Source organism: Castor canadensis, chromosome 5 (genome assembly GCF_047511655.1).
Source record: "Castor canadensis chromosome 5, mCasCan1.hap1v2, whole genome shotgun sequence".
Taxonomy (NCBI): domain Eukaryota; kingdom Metazoa; phylum Chordata; class Mammalia; order Rodentia; family Castoridae; genus Castor; species Castor canadensis.
The window spans coordinates 63,002,828-63,024,575 of record NC_133390.1 but is presented as its reverse complement, the minus strand read 5'-3'; the positions used below and the strand labels follow the sequence as shown (position 1 = coordinate 63,024,575).

Below are 21,748 nucleotides of genomic sequence, written 5' to 3'. Positions count from 1 at the left end.
TGTCATTAAATGAAACATTAAACTATTAATGTTCTACAATCCTCAGAACTGAAAGGTGGGGTGAGAAAGAACTAGAAGCAATACAGGGAACTTGAACCTGAAGACAGGCTCAAGTTCAATATAAGAAAGAACACTTCTGACAAATCAAAGTGTTCTGAAATGGGATGGGGCTGCCTGGATGGTTCAGAGTTCATTGCCCTGGTAATGATGAGCAGAAGATGAATGGTCACTATGAACAGATTTCGCATCAGATCATGACTGAGACCACTGGTTATGTAGTGATCTTTACTTCATCTTTGCCTGTGAGTTTATGATTCTATATGCATAAGTTCTTTTTTAGTAGGTTTTAAGAATTCTGTGTCTGTCAGACTCCAAGAAGTAAAAACTTTAGAAATACCCTGAAAAAAACTTTTTGCATGAGCTCAAACTTCTTATGCTCCATTCTAACACAGATTAAAAAGAGACCACGGAAGGTAATTCAGAGCTTGCAGAACTTAGTCTTTGCCACCCATACAAGGAAAACAGTCACTAGACCTGTAATATTCAGGAGATATGCCTCACTGGGGGTTTCTACCACTTGGGCACATGTTCATTTTAAGATGGAGTAGCTGCAAAGTCTTGCTTACCAATTTGATTTGCATAGCTCTGAGTTAAGTACAAATGGCACTGGAGACAAAGCTATCATTGAAGAGAAACAAAGAATGTATTTTGTACAAAGCCTGAAGTTTAGACTGTTTCAGGTATCCTCATCATGGTAAGAAAGGTACCCACCCCTCTCTCCACCTGAAAGAATAGCAAACAAGGGACAAAAGGAGATTCCCTGAAGGTAACATAAGAGTAAAGACTAGGGTGAACAAAACTATATACATGAAGAGAGAGAAAGAATTGGCATGGACACAATGATACTACCAAACACCCTGCATTCACAGCACAGAGATATGTGATTAGGTTAGAATCATTTTTCCTTCCTCCCCAGGGCATTAAAGCAAGAATTGGTCAGGCCTGCAGAAGGCATGATTAAGTCCAGCTTCCCAGAGACCTAAGAAAGATGGCTACATAGCTAGGACCACAATCTTCTCACTTGTCTTTTTATATCCAAATTTTGAATTTCTGCATTTACAAATTAAAATGTTTTCCATCAAACTTCAGTAGTTTAGAGTACATGGGCTTTGAAATGAGGTTTGAAAGCTAGTTTCAAATCTTTACAGGTTGCATATTTATAGTAAGGTATTTAAACCACTAAGTTTTAGTTCTCTCAAGAAATTAGAATGCATATACTATTGAGTTGTTGTGAAAAGATTAAATGCCACATGTAAATTGTGTAACATACATAGTATTAGGCAAAGGGTTATTTTTTTGTTCAACAACTACCATTACTACTTTCTATAGCATGCTGTAGCCACTCATTGAAGTTCTACCTCAGTTTACATCATTGCTTTCTGTCTGGTCCTTGACATGGCACCCTCTGTCCCAGCTTCGACCTCCTTGCCCAGATGTTATGTCAGTGTCCCTGGTTCAAAACCTCCCATTGCTATGTTCTTTGAGTTAGCCTTAGAATTTGTTATAAAGTCAATTCCAACAGTGGACAAAAGTTTAAAATCATAAAAAGAATAACATTTAGAGAGTACCACTGTTTTCATGAGTTCTGAAGGTTCCTTTCATCTTTTATAACATTGACCCTGACTCCCCATGTTTCAAGGGTATAGGGAACAGTTATTCTTACTGTTTTCTACCCTCCTCAGAGGAAGTTAAAATGACTTTCCAAAAGTCACTGGGTGGACTTAGCCGAAGAATCTTGAATTCATGAAGAGATCTTGAATTTTTAATCCCAAATCTGTCAGGCTCTCCACTTATGAAAAAATCAGCCTAGTGAGGATGATCCCAGGTGTTACTTTTATATTATGATATTTATTTTTATTACACAGTTAAAATGTTTTCTGATTTTGTGTTGGCCCTCTACTTATCTGTAGAACTTATGGAGAAGGCAGGGTAAATTCTTTGCTCAACAGCTAAAGCTGTCCTTGTCACCAATATTATCAAACGTTAGAGCACACGTCAGTGTCTGCAACATAGCCAGGCCTTAGTTTGACAGGATCTCCTTGTTACAAGTGAGTTTATGTGCCTTGAAGCATATGGCCTTGATATATGATCCTAGAGCAAAAGAGCAAGGTATTTCAAGCTGGCCACAATTTTATTGACTCTCACAGGCTTGCTTTGTAGTCATTCCAATAAACTAGATGAGAAATTTCTGATGCTCCAAGCTATCCAATTCTCAGGACTCCATTTCATGATTCAAAGTCCAACAAAACAACTCAAGAGTGCTTTTGTGTGACAGTGTGACCACAAGGATAAATAATTGCTTAGTAATTCTCTTTGAGGCAGAAAATTCTAAACATGGAGGAACCATTTCCCCTTAATGGGAGCCAGAAATCCTGTGAGTGCTTGAAATGGCATTCACAAGTCTGAATGGTAAACAGATAAAAACAGGAGCGCACCAGTTGCACAAATGACTTGCTTGTCACAAACTTGTCATTGCAGTAATCTAACATTTCTTTCACAGAGCCCGATGGAAAGTATGGAACAAACAGGCCCTGCTGACGTTTTGGCTCTACTAAGCCTCCCTCTAAGCTAAAGCATCTGTAGCATCTTCCTGTTCTAGACCCTTTATCTGGTGAAGTTAGCTGATACTGTACATGTCAAAGAAATGCTTGACTATTACATTAACAAGTCGATGACAAGCAAGTTATTACTGCAATTGAAATACTGCTGCTTTTAGCAGGCTGCCATTTTGACCTTCATTTTATTATAAAGAAGAACCCTAACAGGGAAGATCAGTAGGGAGATACCAGTATTATTGCCCCAGGCCTATGCAAATCAACAAAGACCACCAGTGGTATAGTAGGCATACCAGCCAGTTCCACGAGAGCTATGGTTGGGATTCCCTAGTAAAACATTAATGCTGTGAACACATTGCACTGTCCCAAGGATTATTCTTGCAGGAGGAACTGCACTGAAATCCATTGTCTCCTGCTCCTTTCTACTACTACTGCTTCCACTAGTACTACTACCCCCCACATGCACACAGCTGTATATGCTGTATAGAATGTGAATAACTGGAAAACTTACATTAAATTGTATACACCAGCTATACATACAATTTTTGCCCATTTTTTTGAGTTCCTCCTATTGGTATCCTCCCCTTACCTCCTTCTCACTCAGCATGATATATAGAGTCATTTAAACCTAACCAAAGCCACACTCTTGTCTCCTGAGAGCACTGTATCACTTTTAGCCTCCTCACGGAAACCTTAGGCAGTGACATCAGCAGTCACCTCCAACCTCAGCTGCCAGCAGGGAGTGCTCAAACACTGTGCAACTTTTGGCTCTGTTTGGGGAGCCCTCCTCCACTCCAGTACCCACCCTTTGTGTTACCTGAGTGTGCAGTCCAATGGGTCCAGCACAATCAGCATATAGAGCCTGGCTGGTGCCTGTAATAGGAGCCTTGCCTGGCCCCCTACCCCTAAGAATTCTGTTTTACTGGTGCCATAGGATATCAGAATTTGGAACACTGTATCATTTGCCCTAATACTTTGGCCTTTTCATAAAGCTGAGCTTCTCTTATTCACCAAGGTGTCAGGTGCCTTGTATTCCTTTTAGAGCCTTCAGGTCTGTTAAGGGTACACTAATACTGTCTAGTTTGGTTTAAATATTAACATGAAAAAACTTTCTTTCTTTGACTTATTTTCTCACTGATACTCCAGGTGCTTTTATTTTTAAAAGTCTTTTGTAAAAATGATTATCACTGTTCAGCCATGAGAACCAAATTTCTTGCCAACCATAGAGGGAGGCCTTAGTTTTCATTTAGACTTGGCAAATTGACCACAGTACTGTCTCCCACATGAAATGTTTTACTCTCATCCCAAATATCTCATGCTGTAATCTATACCTCCACTTTGTGGAACAGATACCTCGAGGACAGGTGGGAAGGGTATGAGAAGAGGGCCTTTTCTTTACGGAGTTAAGGATGTTGTTTCTGGAAAAGGAAGTGAGAATAACTTGAGGCAGTAATTCAAAGTTCCTGCAAAAGAAAATATGTGAATGAACAATTTGAATTTTAAATGGAGTTTCTCTGACTTTTTTTCTTGCTTTTTAAAGCTTCTAATAGGATTCCCATAATGATTTTGTGTTTTCTTTCTTAATAGAACTTAAATAGCAGAGAAATAATATGCTATTTTTGATGCAGAAAAAGAACAAAAATCTTTTGATGGGAAGCCTCTTTTTAAATAGACCTTAGGGAATAGGTAATGGCAAAAAGAAAAGAAAGAAAAAGAGGTTCCTTTTCCTATTCGGAGGGAAAACTGATGTGTGTGTGTGTGTGTGTGTGTGTGTGTGTGTGTGAGTGAACATGATTTCTGTTTGTGTGCTTGCTTGCTTTTTGAGAGAGGGTCTACCTATGTATCCCAGGCTGGCCTTGAACTCACAGTCCTCCTGCCTCAGCCTTTTAGTTGTAGGATTACAAGCATGTGTCACCATGCCCAGCTGTACATGTTTTTAATATTTATTTATTTGATTGTTTATTTTAAGAAAAGAAGAAAACCTCTTATCCTGGAGAAATATCATTAGATTCATAGAGTTTTAGGGTGAGAAAGGATTTTTTGATCATCCTGACTTTATAGCTCACTCTCACTTGAGAGGTATGGATGCTGAGACCTAAATAAGTTTAATAAGATGAACGAAGATACACAAAAGGGTTGTGGCAAAGCAAGACCTGAAACCAAGGTCTCAGTTTCAGTTCAGGAAATATAGCCTCAGATATCACATTTTTCAAGCTTTCTTTTAAACAAAGACAAGCTCACTTTAATAATTTGTATTGATATGGTTAAATTGAATAGGGCATTTGCTGCAGCAGGACCTGGGACTTCCTACTGACTGTGCTAACTAAGGAATGTACATTTGATCAACCTGAAGATATTTTCTTATAAGCTGTATTTTATCTGAGTAGTATAAGGAATCTATATTATTCAGTTAATTTTTTTCCTCTTAGAAGATTTCAAAGAAACACTTAGCCTATTCTCATCTTGCTCCTGAAAACATATTTTTAAATGGGTGTATACTTTTAGTAAGTATTCATCTAAGTAGATAATATACTAACATCCTTGGCGATTAAAAAAAATTTTATCAGATCAACAGAAATCTATTTTTAATTCCTACTTCTGTCCAAGCTTGAGTTGGTCCTTGTAATTGTTGGTTTCAACAAAACTCTGATTAGGTCAAAACATCAATGTTTTTGTTTGGTTTTATTCTTTTTGTTTAACACAAGAGGAAAAATAAAATATTATCATACCTTATTGCAGCAATGATAATTATACACTCTATTTTTCATTTATGCAAAACTTATTTTTGAAGGTTTTCTTTTTGTTTCATTTCTCTGTTTTTGCATTTTCCAAACATCTGTACCGTAGCTGGTGGTGAGAGTAGCAGTGGCTGGCACTTTTCCTCCACATTGTGAGAGAAAGAGAACTGGCTAGAATAAAATCTTGCTTTCCATATGGTCTACTTGAACAGCAGCATTGAAAAGGTATCGTATCTTTTTGTTTTCTGAAACCAGAGGTGAAACCCATGAGCAAATGGCAATTTTGATGCCAATTCACCTGTTGATTCACAATCAGAAAAGTTCTTGGCAATGAATGCGCACTTCATCAGCTGAAGAACCAGAAGGGATGATCTTTGTGCATTGGTAATGTCTGTTTCTATCAGCAACATATGTCTCTGGTCACTCACTGAACAAAACCTAGGTTTCTACACCTAGTTAAGAAATGAATTGGAAATTTTGCCCTTGATGCAACAAAATAGTCACTTTGTAAATATATTTGGCTGCAAAGTGCTGTTAATTCCCGCAATATTGAAATCCATTGTCAGTGACAATGGAGAGAAAATGACACTCCTACTCTCCTTTACTGTAATTCTCATTAGGAAATACAGTAATCTTTGTCTTATAAAATGTTTTTTTTAATTTAAAGCATTTAAAACACAAAGTATAAACAGTAATATGAAGTACAAGAATCTAGAACCCAGGATAAACAAACCTTAATAATATGGAACATTTGTTTATGAACGTATTTCTATCTTGTGCTTAAGTTACTTTGGGCAAAGAAGAAAAATTAAATGTGTAGCTTGACAAGCTTAAGTATACATCTGTGTGACAACATTCAGCCCATGATGCAGAGCATTTAAAGTGCCTAAGAAGAGTCTCTCATACTCTCTTGCAGTTGATATTTTCCAAAGCTTTTAACAGGAGAGAAAAAACAAGCAAAGCTACTTCTACTTGTATTATCAAGAGTTAGTTTTATGTAAGTCAGGTATTATTGCTCATATGAAGTGAGTACATATAACTAAATTTTATTGATTGATTTTCTCACTATTAGACATTATTTCCAATGTTTTCTGGTGACAAACAGGTTAATATGTTATACATGTACATATAGGCAGAATTGCTAATCACTAAAAAATATACATTTTTGAACTTTACTAGGTATTATAAAATTTCTCTTCAAAGTGGTAATACCTATTTATATTCTCTTTAGCAGTCTGGAAGATTCTCCACATGCTTCACAATATTTTAAATGGTAGGACATTAAAAAATTATGGCAGTCTAACAGAGATTTAAATAGTATCTCTTTTAAATTTTTTTTACTTATAAACCATTAGGATTCCCTCTTGTCTTTTGCCTACTTGTATCTTTTATCCATGTTTCCATTGGGTTATTTCTTCTGCTGTTGTTACTTTGGACAGTAACAGTCCAAAACAGTTTTGTTTTGTTTTGTTTTGTTTTTGGTGTCCTTGTTGTTATAATAATATTTTGGATTGTTGTTCCTTTGGGCCATAGAAATTATATACCTTTTCTCAATTTGTAGTTTCTCTTCTATTTATGTCTATAGTAGCATTTTAAAAGCCTCCTAATTTTAATGCAAGGTAGTTTATTGATATTTTCTGTTATGGTTTATGCTTTTAATGTCATTTAAGAAATCCTTCCATATGCCAAGGTCATAAGGGAAACTTTCAGTGTTTTCTTGCAAGACTTTGTTGTTGTTCTTGTTACTGTTGTTTTCTTTCCTTTCCTTCCTCTTTTCTTTTCTATCTTTTCTTTTTCTCTTAAAGACAGATCTCCCTACATAGCTCAGGCTGGCCACAAACTCCTGATCCTCTTGCATCAGCCTCCTGACTCCTGGGATTACAGGCATGAACCACCATACTTAACCCTTTTCTAACAGTTTTTAAGTTTTGACTTTTATATTTAGATTCTAGTCTTTCTGGAATTAATTTTTTAGATACCTTACATGCACCCAATTTTATTCTTCTTCCATATGGATAATCCAATTATCCCAGCACAATTTAACAAATTAGTCATACTTTACTGACAAATTTGCAGTGAAATCATTTGCCTACATCAAATTTGTTTTTAGGATCTTCATTTCATTAGAGTACTGTTCTTCTATCTCTGTGCTAATCCCACAGTGCCTGGATTACCACACTTCATAATATTCTTATTTGTTAAAATAAATCTCTCTACCTTGTTTGCTTTTGAAATTCTCTTGACTCCTCTTGGCATTTTGCTATTCAAGATAAATTTTAGGGCTAGTTAGTCAATTTTGTTGACAGCCCACTGAATGTTATCTGTAATTACATTAACTTTAGAGAATAATCTGGAAGAGAATAGACATTTTTATGTGTCTTTCTTCCCATTAACTGTATCCTTGTACTTATCCAGAATTTCCTTCATGTTCTTTAATAATGTTTTGTAATTTTCACAATAAAAGTCTTAAACTTATTTTGTTAAATTTCTTCCCATATAACTTAGATTTTTGTTCTACTATATACAGAATCAATTTTTCTTTTTCACTGTTTATTTGTTATTATTGGTGTATATTAAACAAACGCTGAATCCTCTTATTATTTCTAATAGCTAAACTGGCAGTTCTCTGAAGTTTTCTTCATGACCACATATAAACTCGTAAATATTGGTAGTTTTTTTTTTTTCTTAAATTCCAATTTTGAATGTTCAGTTTCTTTTTCTTGTCATATTATAATACTAAGCTGCTATGTGGTATTAAATTGAAGTACTGATATTAAACAATATTTTATTCTGTTTCATAGTTGAATAGAAATATTTTGAAAATGTAATGTTTGCTTGGGGTTTTGATAAACCTACTGTGTTAAGGAAGTTCCTATCATCTACTTATAGTTAGCTAGGCATTTTAATCAGCAATACTAGTTAAATTTTATCTAATGTGTTTTCTGCATCATAAAATTTCCCAATAATCTTACTAATATTTTACATGATATTAATAAATTCCATTATGCTAAATATTTCTTACATTCCTGGAAAAATTCTACTTAGTGTATTTTTAATCCACTGTTGAATGTATTTGGTTAATATTTTAGGCAATATAGTTGCATGGGGAAATTAGTTTTAATTTTTTTTCTTTCTCTTTTATTTTTTTGTTGGGACTGGGGTTTGAACTCAGAGTTTCACGCTTGCAAAACAGGTACTCTACTGCTTGAACCACACCTGCAGTTCATTTTGCTCTGTTTATTTTGGAGATGGGGTCTCAGGAACTATTTGCCTAGGCTGGCCTCAAACTATAATCCTTCCAATCTCAGCCTCAAATGTAGGTAGGGTTTAGGCATAGCCACAGGTATCTGGCAAATTTTCATTTTTATAAACTGTTATTGCAGAATTTGGTGGTCATGATGATGCTAGCCGCATAAAATAAATTGAGTAACATTTCAGTTTTTTCTAATTTTGAGACCATTTTTTGTACTATAGGGATTACTTAGAGATAAGGGGTTCATAGTTAAGGATTAATGCTCATAAGAATGTATTCTTCACATGAATTAATCTTTCATTTTGTATCCTCTCTTATCGCTAACATTATTTATCTAAATCTTTTATCTACACTCTTACTACAAGTTTTACTTTCTTATAAGATGTGTGAGGCCATTTTTCTGTTTCTAGGTTATTGAATGAATTATTATTAACAATAAATTTTATTATTTTAAAAGTGAATTTCATACTATATTATTCCAAGTTTCTCATTACCTGCCTGCCATATTTTGATAAGGGAGTTTTGTTAAATTTTAAATATTTTGTAATAACTATTTTGACTTATTTTTAATGCTTGAGTTATTTAGAAGTATATTTTTTTATTTCTTTTAACATATTTGCTTCACTTTTATTGTTGATTTTGAACATAAATTCATTGTAATGTGAAGATGAGTTTTATGTTTTTTTCATTGAGACTAATTTGGGGGGAATTTCCTTTGCAACTTTATCTACAACCTAGATTTTACTGTTGAACTTGAAATCTACATGTGTTTATCTGTTTCTTTATTGCTCATTCTAAAACATTTACATGTATACTTAACTGCCTATTTCTCTAACAAAAAAATCCACTTTTTAATATTTTTGTCCTTCTTCTTTATTTGAAAATAAGTACCTAGCATGTTTTATCTGTCTATTAAGTATCAATCATATTAGTATAATATTGGAGTTTCAGTTTTACCTATTTGTTTTAATTCATATACAAAAGTGATTGTCACTTATACCAACAATCAATGTTTAATAATACGTATTTGTATAGTTTAGATGTGCCCACTGTTATCCTTGGATCCTATGGTTTCCCTTCTGGGTTCACTTTTCTTACTGCTAAATTATACTTTTTAGTAATTGTTTAGTGAGGGCTCTGGTTAGTATACTCTTTTTGTATGTCTAAACTGTCTTTGATTTGTCTTTTAACAATTTTGCTCAGCATTTTAAAGATAATGATCATTTTTATCTGTGGCTGTTATTCAGTCAACTATTCTTACTTAAGAGAAATCTGATACCAATCTTCATCTTCTCTTCTCCTTCTATAGATAATCTGCTTTTTCCTCCTGGTAGTTTTTAGGAGTTTTTCTATTGTCTCATAGTTAGAAATGTGAGTGGTTGTGGATTTATTTGAAATTATCAGCCACGAATTCAGTGTAAACTTTTCAATCTCAGGACTCAAATTCTGCAACATTCCATACTATTGCCTTTTCTCTGATCACTTGCTGTTACCTCCATTTTCTTCTGGAATTCTTATAAAATATGCACAAATGTTTTCTAGTCAATTTACTGTATCTCAAACTTCTATTTCATTTTCTAAAAATCTATTTTACTTCTTGTGATCTTTTTTCCTGAATGAATTCCTTAAAATTGCTCTCCATCTCGTTTAATTCTCTCCTTGAAATTCTTCTATCTTATGCTATCCCATCAATTCTTTTCTTGTCAGTGAACATATTTTAAATTTTTTAAGATTTCTGATTGATTATTTTTATCTTATTCACCTATTGTCACTTTGTTGCTATATGTTTTGGTTAATAATTACTTATTTGCATAGGTAGTTATTCCTTTATCACTGACCATCTCAAACATACATTAAGGTCATTATGTAATTGTTTAAAACCCAATTCATCTGGAGTAAATATTAAAATTATTGATTTTGTTGGTTGATTTTCTTAGTATTAGATTTCTTGCTACATTTTAGAACTATGCATTGCAAGTTAATGTTGGTCATAAGGCATTTTTGCTTTGTCGCTTGTTTTTCTTTCTCTTTTCTTTCTGCCTCTATCAGAATCTCCGAGTTCTAGCCCCAAGCCCAATATTAACAATGGCAGCTCAGTTTCAACTCATGAGACTATGTCTTTAACTTCCCACCTTCCAGGATATACATGTAGTCATGTATAAGTAGGCTACCATTGGCCAAATATTTTGCACCCTCCTGCTGAAATAATTAGGGGAGGTTCATGTCCACCATTTCATATGGAGTATTTTTCATCCCACTGCTCTAAAGAGCTAAGCTCCCAGCCACCTCTGTGTGCTTCTAGATCCACATGTCAGCATGATTGTGGTTCTAGTCCCATTTACTGGTTTAGTTTCTGTGTATAAAATAATCATCTTTTTGAAACTGATCCTATCTCTTTCATTTTCTTATTTTTTATTGTATTAAATTTTTTAGTTAACAATATATCTTGGACAACTATCTTGGACAACAACACGTTGAATCTACCTGTTTTTTGGTAGAGATATCATTTAACAACAACTAATACTATAAATTATAATTATGAATGTTAAGTTGTGCTGGGCACTAAGCTTTACATTTAGTATCTATGAAATTCTCCCAGTTATTCTTATTCCCATTCTTTTATACAGTAAGAAAATAGGCTAAATAAGTTGCACTTACAAAAACTAGTAAATGGCAGAACATTTCAATCCTGGTTTCCCTACTACAAAACTAGTTTCCTTAAACTGCTATCCTATGTTGAGTTTCTGTTGTTTTTTTAAACTTACAGTGTTTATTTTTAATAAATTATTTATATTTTTACTGAAATTATAACATCTCTGTCTCTCTCTCTCTCTCTGGTCTCTCCCCCCACCCCCTTTTCTCTTTTGGTATTGGACTGTATTTTTGTGTGTGTGCTCTCAACCTAGAAATTTGGAAGCTTTAAAGTATAATTTATCCTTCTGGTAATAATTATTGCTATTTTTTCAAAAAAAAACATATTCAGGGCTATTTTTTAACTATCACAATTAATGAAATTGTATGCTGTATGAGGAGAGAAATTTAAGATTCTCTTCCTTCTTCCTTTGTCCATCTTCTCCTATCATTATTGCAATACATTGTGTCAGGTATAGAATATTGTTATTATTTATTGATACATCTGTAGAGAGGATAATAATAAAAGTCTTGGTCACTTGCTTTGGTTCGTAGAAAGATTATAGGACAAATTAGGTGCTTAATAAATATTTATTGAGTGTTAAATGAATGGGCATGTTTTGTGTGTACACATGTGCACACATGAAGAAAGAAAAGATAGCCAAGATCTCTTTATTGCCTTCTTTGCTACTGAATGATTCACCACTTCATTTAAAACTTGAATTTTATAAGTTATTTATAATTTAATAAATACTGTCCATCAATTCTTTTGTTAGGCAAATGCATGCTCTGTGAAGCAGCCCTTTGCAATCAATACCTCCCTTCAGTTTAGTCACATTCACACCTATTTCCACATTTGCTTCTTCTGCCTTATACCCCTCCCCTCAAATAATAAATAGCTTGATAAATCCCATAGTGATTTGAATCAGTCACTACTGTCAAGTTTTCATTTGGAAAACACTATGAGATTCTTGAAGTGGTGATTAAATGGCAATAATCATATCATATTAAATGGCTATTAGCCCATGCTCTTCCAGAATAGTTCATGTTGTTTACTATATAAATGGATGCATTTTAAAGTAATGCTTATTGTTTTATTTCTAAGGGTGTTCTTAAAATGCCCAACTGTAGTCAAAGGGAACTCTTCATATGAATTTTCTGAGAAAATAGAACTTTTCATTGATATTGCCAAGAATCTTAGTGATGACCTGCAACATGTTAGAGTAATAAATACTTTATTTCTACTGTAGCAAAGCAGATTAAATAAAATAATGTAGAATAGCAAGAAATAAACAAAGTATAAACTGGGTCATTTGCTGATGTGCAAATTTTATGGAAATTTTAATGACATGATTGATTTATAAGAAGTACATATTATTCATGTTATAAGAACACTCAAGCCTTCTATGTGGCATGATTTTAACAATCTTTTATACATAACAACAGATTGAAATTAAACTGTCTTCCTGTTTCTATTCTTTAAATTTTAAAAATGATTTTTATTATTCTCTATTTAAAAGCCATTGAACTGAAAATCAGGAAACTTGGTTTCTAGTTCTACTTCTGTCATTTAACTAATTCTATGGCCATGAGCAATTCATTGAATAGGGCAGTTTTTTCACTGGTAAATGTAGAGTTGAGATTCATTTTCTGTAAGGCATTTTTGTGTGTTTAGGTATTCTGCATTATGGCTGGCTATCTATCTAGATATAGAAATACTCACATGTAAAATCTTAACTGTATATAGGTCCCATATAGCAATAACCTAAGTTATTCAATAGAACTGATAAGGAAATCACCCAAGAATGAGATGAGTTTTTCTGTAAGGCAGTTGGATTTTGTTGATAAATAACTGGGAGCTACTGCAGGTTCTTCATCAGTACTGATGTGATGAAAGTATTATTTTCAAAAGTACTTTGGGGCATCATTGTGCAGAACAGATCATAACAAAATAAGTATGTAATAGAGACAGGAAGATTTGATGCCATAGTTCATGGTGAAGTAAGGGGAATTCAGATCATAGTGATACAATCAGAGATGAAGTAAAAGATATGAAGATAGTGAGATATATGTTACTTCAAAAAGAACAACTGAAGCAATATTTTTTAGAAATTGGGAAAGAGAAAATACAAGTGTCTAATAATTATATGAAAAACTATTATAATCCACTAGTACTCAAAGAAATGATTTGTAAAACATAATAAGTTTCAATTCTGGTAAGTATGTAGTAAAACAGGCACCCAGAATGACAGTGGGAGGTATTTATTGACACAAAATTCTGCAAAGCAATATGGCATATATTATCAAGAATCTGTCTTTAAAAATGTATTCTCTGACCCAATAGTTTCTCTTCTAAGCCTCTATCTGAGGAAAATAGAATATCAAGCAAAGCTTTATGCACAAAAAACATTCATCATAATGCCATTCAAAAGTGAAAGAGGAGGAAAGCAATTTTAAATATTCAGAATCAGAGAAATTACTGAGCAAATTGTGGAACATCCACATATAGCTTTGCATATCAAAAATATTCATAATATTCCATTCCTAAAGATATTTTAAATAATTTTACAAGGAAATGATTAGTAAAGAATATAACTAAAAAGGCCTGGTCCAAAAGAAACAGACAACCTGTATAACTGACATAGCCCCAAATTACAAAAATGAAGAATACATTAAAATGTGAACAGCAGTTATCCCTATATCATGGAATTAAGTGATATTTTATTTTTCCTTCTTTAAAACTTTCCAAGTGCTCTAAAAATACTCTAATAATGAGAAAAATAAAAGTTTTAAGCAAACATCAAGAATCTAAATAATGAATCTGAAATTTGATAATAGTTAAGAAAATACATGTCTAATGCCAATTTCTTCAGCTTTTGAAAATACTATACAGATTTTCAGTTTCCCCAGTCTGAACCATGTAATTTTGTTTCCATTGCCTTTTACTTCTCAGAGTCTCTCTTTTTCTTTTCTGGGTCCTTCTATCTTTGCCTTAGGTGATCAGCTTGAACTTTGACATTCCAAAACCTCATTTTCTTCTGTCACTTTTGCCATTAATATACTGAACCACATCTACATGCATGTGAAATCATCATCTCTTACCATGCAGAAAGAAGTCAGCCTATATTATCTTGCATTTTTTCAATTGTCTTTAACTTCTAAGTGTATAAAAATTGTTGATCTAATAGTAGCAATTGAAACAGATGAAAATGAAGTAAAGGACACAGTCACTTTTGGGGAGTGGAATAAAGTTCTACTGATCAATGTATTAGGCACTTTTCTCAAGAATAGATTTTCAACTTCCTGCTCTCTGTAAAAATGAATAAACATAACAACCTAGTTGGCTTTGTACCCAGAAATTTGGCCAAAAAAGAAACCTAGTTGGAAGGAATGAACCAGACAATTTTATTGGTTCAAAATATACAAACTAACAAAACTGGATAAGTAATAAAATCTTTAAAATCTAAATTCCCTGCACTAGCCAATGGCAAAGTGCTATAGTACACTAAAAGTTTCCAGACCTCACCCTCTTTCCCTTCTGCCAGGAGAATGGATCTCTCTCACTCCCTTATGCCTCCACTGACTTTTCAAGTATTTGCACCAAGATCATCTCTTTTTCAGAACTGTAAATTTAGTGAAGGCAATGACTATACCTTTATTACCTCAGATTCTGACAAACTGCATGATTACTGAATGGATGGATGAAGGATTAGCAGTTTAGGTCATTTTAGTATCCATAATATAATTTAAGGAAAAAGCCACAAGGATACAGTGTTTACACTGCACTTTAAACAACCTTAGTAGCTTTTAGAATGATGATATTAAGCTTACATCTTTCAAAAACATATTTTTTCTGTAGAGCTGAGAGCTAAAGTAGTTATAGTTCTAAAGAGCTCTTTTGGTTATTAGTGTGACTCCCATAACAACTTATTAACTTCTCTGATCTCAGTTTGCTCATCTGAAAATTGGGAATACTAGTAATCCTTATTTTATAGTCCCTGATATGGGGATTAGATTAGATATTGCATATCAAACAACATCATGCCTGGCTAAGCCCTTCTGCTATTATTGCTAGATTTAATGCCTACAACATTAAATCTAATATATGCATCTTTGAAAACAGAAAGAGTTGAATACACAACCAGGGCTCTCACCTGATACAGAATCACAGAGTTAAAGTACACAAACCAGTGCTTTTCAAGGTTTAGTAGCAGAATTATTACTCGGGAAGCTTGTTTAAAATGGAGATCTTTAAGTTCCACCTCAAGAGATACTAATTCAATTGGCCTGCTCTAGAATGAAACCCTGAAATATGTCTTTTTTAACATATTCCCCAAGTGGTTGTAGTGCAACTGGTCTCAGACCAAGCTCTGAGTAACTATGTCATCATGACTCCATCCCCACCTTGATCACAGATCACCTCCAGCCTATGGCATCATTCCCCAGAATTTACTCTGCTCCTTGTTAGGTGGCTTTGCTGTGGAGATTGCTGCCCTTCCCCTTCACTTCTCCCTACTAAGGACAGAAGAGAAGAATAGGGAAGGCAGGGTCAATTCAGAAAACTGAGTAGCTGCAGAAAATTATCAGTCATTTTGTATTATTTGGACTAATGATATGCATAGTCCAAAAGTGAGCTAACTTGAAAGGAAAGCTTGAACTTTAGAACAATGGTTTTCCTCCATAACTGTGGAATGGCTAACTCTAGTGAAATCTATCTCCTATTTTTTATGGAATTGTGATCTATAGAACTTAGATGAATAAGCACAATTGAAGTGCAAAGTGTTAAATGCATGCTTCAATTTAGTCGATGCATTTGCACATTGAAGTAATTAGGATGTATTTAAAAGCATTCTGTTTGCAATACTTTGTTCTCCATTTCCTACAAATCAAATTAGTAAGGGGTAGATTTGATTTTTACATCATTTTGAAAATATTTTCTTTTTCATTTTTAATTTCCTTAGTATTACATTTTCACAAAGTTCAAAATACAACCAACTGTGACTAAATTCATAAAAACAAAACAAAAAGTCCAAAGTGCAAGAAAATGAAAAACAGCACTGAGTAATATGCAGTTGAACAATGTAAATCATACCTCACAAATATAACTATAATAATATACCTTATCCATGTCTGATCAATTAATAACAAATACTTATTCAGAGAGCAAATAGCTCATTCTCTTACTTTGCTTTTGAGCCCCAAATTTAATTATTCATCTCAATGCAAATAAATATGAAGACAGCCAGATCTACTTAAAAAAAACCTTAACCATCTCCTGTTTTCCTTGTGTTATATGTAATGCAATGAAAAAATGTTCCTCGCTTGCTAACAAAGTATTTAAGCAAGATCTTTTAAAGTTCAATTTGCAGAACCAAAAAGTGGTTATGGAGCTATGTAGCATAAACAAAATCAGACTTTAAATCCTAACTATGCACACTGTCTAAATTATCTTTGACAAGTTAGTTCACCTTCTTGAGCCCAGGTTTTCATAGCAGTTAAAGGGAGGGTAATAATATCTATAAGACAGAGTTGTTATCATAAGTAATAATGCATTTTAAGTGTCTGGCATTTAGCATGTACTCAACAAGTGACAGATATTATTATTAATTCAGGAAATAAAAAAAAGAAACAAAAACATTTTGTGATCTTACTTTCCCAGAAGTTATTTATATGAACCACAGATTTTATCCTAGGGCCTGATTATCAAGATTCCTACAGAAGCGAATGATTGTTTTATTTTTATTATCATCAGTCCTCCCAAATTGTTTCCCTCAGTGCAAATTTATGACTTCAAAATACATATTGAGAAATATACCCTTTATGCTATTGAGGTGCATAATTGAATGAGTAAACTTTGCCATGACAAATTATTATCATATTCTTTTGTTGAAGACCACAGTACTTTGAGTGGGTCAGATAAATATAATTTCTCCTATTTCTATACTTTCATAGTTCTAGAAGTGTACGTACTTATACATAGAAGTGTGTGTGTGTGTGTGTGTGTGAATGTATGAGAGATAGAGAGAGAGAGAGAGAGAGAGATGGTGCCCTGTTCAACCCTATGGGTCATGTATAGAAAGTGTTCATTAAATATTTGTTGAATTTAATAAATGAGGAGAAACAAAAATGCTAAGAAAATATCTGCTTAGCATTAAGAAACTAGCTTAAAAATTGTAAATTCAGGTGATAGCAGAGAGCTCAAAGCTTGCCTATACGCATCAGTACCTCTTTAGTTAGGTTGGCTTCATGTAAAATGACAGCCATCTTTACTCAGGGCCACTAATTATTAACTGAAGGAAGTAGCTAAGCCAGGAGAGCTAACTGACCTGAGAACCATGCTATATCAGAGCCAAGAAACCATAGAGATTTCCTAATCCAAGAGCTGAACAAACTAAATTATACCAATGTAGTTGGTGACCAGGTTTACTGATACTGAAACTTGAGTTTCCTGATTCTGGTTCAGTTCAATTTATAATGTGCCATGTTGTCTTTGCGTTCCTTCACTGTCCATCCCCCTGGGAGTTTTCCTATATCCACAGTAGCTTCTCTTCCAATAACCAAAACAGTGCAATGGAGCATCCAGGTTATAATGTCTGAGATTAGAACCATCTCACCTATTATGGCATTTTCTCATACCCCATAAAAGACCACAATAAAAAGAGTATTAGCTCACTCCTAAATTCAGTATTTTTCGTTAAGATATAAATTATATTGAATTGTTATTAACCATTAAAGACTCATATAAATTACTTTAGCTCCCTTTTAAGTGATTATTAGCTTGAACTCGAAAGAATGGGAAACAAAGAATTGTAACTTGATTGGAGGAACATCGAAGAAAGACTTCTGTCCTCAGGGCACTATACCAGGGAAGGCAGGGCCAAGTGGGCTGTGGCAGGGGCATGGGTCCTGAGTACCTGGAATCCTCCTAAGCATTTGTATCTCAGGAAAGTAGAGAAAAGACAAGATGTGGTAAAAAAAAATAGAAGGAAGGAGGGTTTGGTTTTGTTTTTTTTTTAAAGAGAGCTGCAAGTAGATTTAATCATTTGATATTTTGGTGCATTATTTACTGACTTTGTAACATCGTTGCTCAGTGGAGAAGCTTGTGTTCATGCTGTTTATGTCCTGTTTAAAAGTATTAATGACATCCATGACAGAAGTATAGCATTTGGTAGGAAAATATCTTCCTTACCTACCTAAGAATAGAGGAAGTGCTGATAGGCCATTGATGGTGAGTTAAACTGGCATACCAGGAATTTTTATAAATGGTTTTCCCATGCTCCATTGAATCTGTGGCTTAGACTTCAGTTGTACACCAGCTGTGCGTGCAAAATCTCATAATTATTCTTACTGTATTAAGCATTTTATAGCAATTTTAGCTCTAAAATGCTATGCAATAGTTTTTATGCAAGTGTACCAGACATGTAAGCTGTTCCAATGAAAACATTTCCTTTCTTTTAGACACATGGTTTTAGGTTTCCAAACTTAGCTTTTTGCATTGATGGAAGAATCTTTAGGATAGACACCAGGTTTTTTTCCTTTTCTTTTTTTCTTTTTTTTCAGTGGGGAGAGGGTGCAACTGGATTGTCTTGCACATGATTTATTCCTTCAAATAGCCTCATGATCTAAGGGGCATTTCACTCATTGCGTAATACTGATATTAGCAAGTACTGCTGCTGAGCACTGTCTCCTCCACAGCCTTCCCTATTGAGAAGGGCACCAGAGAGGAAGCTAGGGTTGGTTATCTCTGCATCCTTCCAGAGTACACTGACAAACAGGCAGGAGGACTTAGACTTAACCTCTCTGCAGAAGGCTGACATCTTTAACACTGCTATGTATGCTGCTGTGCCCTGCAGTGGCAAGTATTGGGCCTGAGCCCAAAGCTGGTGTGGAGTTTGAACCCTTGGCATTCTGGCCCCTGGCCAAGTGCTATCAATGGAACCCCACTGACACCTTTAGTTATTCTTCCTAGATTAGGATAGTAATTTACTTGTCTCTTTGATTTCAAGTGTCTGGTTTTGTTTCCAGATGCCTCCCAGCTCATCTGTATTCCAGGGGTTTCAAAAGATTTTAACCTCATTGGTTCTTTTCTTTGTCAGTTCCATTTGGTGAACACAGGAGGGATACAGAGAGACTAGAGAGAGGTAAGAGAAGGGGTTTTGTGTGTGTGTATGTGTGCCTGTGTGTGTGTGTGTGTGTGTGTGTATGAGAGAGAGAGAGAGAGAGAGAGAGAGAGAGATAGGAGGCATGTGAGGAGGGTTTGGTGAGACTGCAGGAATAAATGAAAGGCATATTCACTTTCAGAATATCAGCTATTATACCAGAGCAAGTCAGGATGGAGTTTAAGAGGTGATGTGTAGGACAATGTACTGAAAATGTTATTAAGATAGATTCATGTATAAAAGCCCTCCAACCAGCAGTAATCTCAATGTCTCCCAAATGATTGCAATATATGAAAGAAATGGAAAGACCATAGAAATTTTATCCCAATGCCAATAAGGTAACAGCACTTGGATTTTAACATGTGAGAGTAGGAAAAGACATTTATGCATGGGTGTCATTTCATGTTTACAAGGGCCTGTCTAGCACTGTTTATTGATTTTACTGCAGTTTTTTCCCCAGGACCCCGTAGATAGATAATTGCTAGAAATGTCCGTCATTAGCACAGCAACGAATGCAACCACTGCACCAAGAAAAAGATACACACAGGACCCAGCAAGCAAGCATCAAATGGGGAAGAGGAAAGTCACACAATAACATGTGCAGCTATAACTCCAGGCAAACACATACACGCAACACCCTGTGTAGCCATTGCACTGAGAAAATACACACAGCCCCCTGTGCAGCCATCACACATCAGGAAAATACACACATGACACCCCTATGCAACCATCACACCAGGCAAAAGCAGAGACATAAAATGCTAAGTCAATAGGAATGAACAGCTCGGAAAAGCCTACTGGAATAGATCACATCACAGCCAGGTACATCTGTTCTCAGCACTAACCATTATCGTTAGCTTAAAATGCCTAAAATCACTGCGCATCCTAAAGTCTAGGGACAGATTATTCCAAAAAGATTCTGCTAAATAGATTTAGCAATGCAGTGAAGGGGACCTCTACTACATTGAAGTGATGCATTTTGCATCTCAAAGGCTGTCAGCTGTATTTAGAGGAAGCATGTGATTGAAGAACAGTGCTCCAGGATAGGATAGCAATGTTTCTGGCCCTTTTAAATCTGGAGGTGATTTTTACCCCAACTTGAGCTAAGTGTACAATTGTATGGGTAGTTCTCAAATTAGGAGGCAACTAATAAAAGTAGAATTGGAAATAGCTTTTAACTTGTGCTGCAAAGGAAATCACTACATCCTGTTTTAAACTGAACTACAGATGCTATGTCATATCTAAAGGTCCTAGTGAGGTCAGACTTCAAGCCATAAACATGAGATAAGTAGGTAGCAACTACAGTGCTTGATTCATAGGGTTGTGTGCCACTCTGGGGGGAATAAAGGAACCACCCACCTCTTCTTTCCCCAGTACCTTCTCTTTATCCTCTTGCCTTGATCTGTGATGTTATCCAAACTGTATGACACAGGGGTTACCACATGGCAAGGGAAACAGCGTGTCCTTCTGAAGGTGACCCAAAAGAACTGGATAGAAAGAATTCCACGCTTGCAGTTCTATCTTTCAATTACAGTGGCGTTTTGTGTTTCCACTGAGTGAGAGAAGTTTCAAGCTAGCTTGTTAAGAATGATTTACACCATAATTCTAGGAAAAACAAATGTGAGTGACTGAGATTTGAAAGGAAAGAGTAGGGGGGAAGTGCCAGACCAAACAAATCCTAAGTAAATAGGGTGGTTTTGGGGGGTAGTGGTAGTAGGTTTTAGTTTGTTTCTTAGCTTTTTTAAAAAAAACAAAAGAGAAAATGTATGTATTGTTGGTAATTACTTGTCTCACCTGGGTGGAATGAAGCAAAAGACAATTGCTCCTTTTACTTGGTGTAAAAGCAAATTTTCAGGAGGGGACAGGTGTTTCCCTTAAATTCACATGACAACATCTCACTGAAAGTGAGCAGAACTGGAAATGAGAACTTAAGAATTCCACTTTTATTTTTTTCCTAATGTGGCAGAAAAGATTTTGTTAGGGTGAGAGAGAAGCATTTTCCATAAAACAATGTACTAGTGACATAAGGCAATTACATGGTCACTGGGACACACCACACGGTATACTGGAGAAATCTCATGATACCTATGTGATAACTATAATAACTCTAGTTATTGCTACCATATTATCTACTGATGGCTATATAATTAGTTTGTGTCATCAAAGCACCCTAAATGTATGCCTGCTCCAGCTACTCAGTAGGAAAAAAAAAAAAAAAAACTTTTTTGCAAGGGGGAAAAAAAAGCTAATGAAGAAAGTTGCCAAGAACAGATATTTTGTAATCTGTGCTAAATCTCTGCTGGAAAACATGAACAGTAACGAAGCTGAGAAGACAGTAAAAGAAATTCGGGG

The 21,748-nt window shown here is 34.7% G+C and overlaps 1 protein-coding gene across 18 annotated transcripts in view; it reads left to right on the top strand.

Annotated features, from left to right (window-relative positions):
- The window catches only part of Zbtb20 (zinc finger and BTB domain containing 20), an 815,899-nt gene that overhangs the window by 548,484 nt on the left and 245,667 nt on the right, over positions 1-21,748 (top strand). For 2 of the 18 annotated variants that reach the window (XR_012447944.1, XR_012447942.1), the window contains exon 10: positions 19,334-19,378. The exons of 15 other annotated variants lie outside the window; for them this stretch is intronic. The gene's annotated coding sequence lies outside the window, so the exon portion shown is untranslated. Of the gene's footprint in view, positions 1-5,462; positions 5,579-19,333; positions 19,379-21,748 lie in introns of all 18 variants that reach the window. One more of the 18 variants, XR_012447945.1, reaches the window with a different exon arrangement.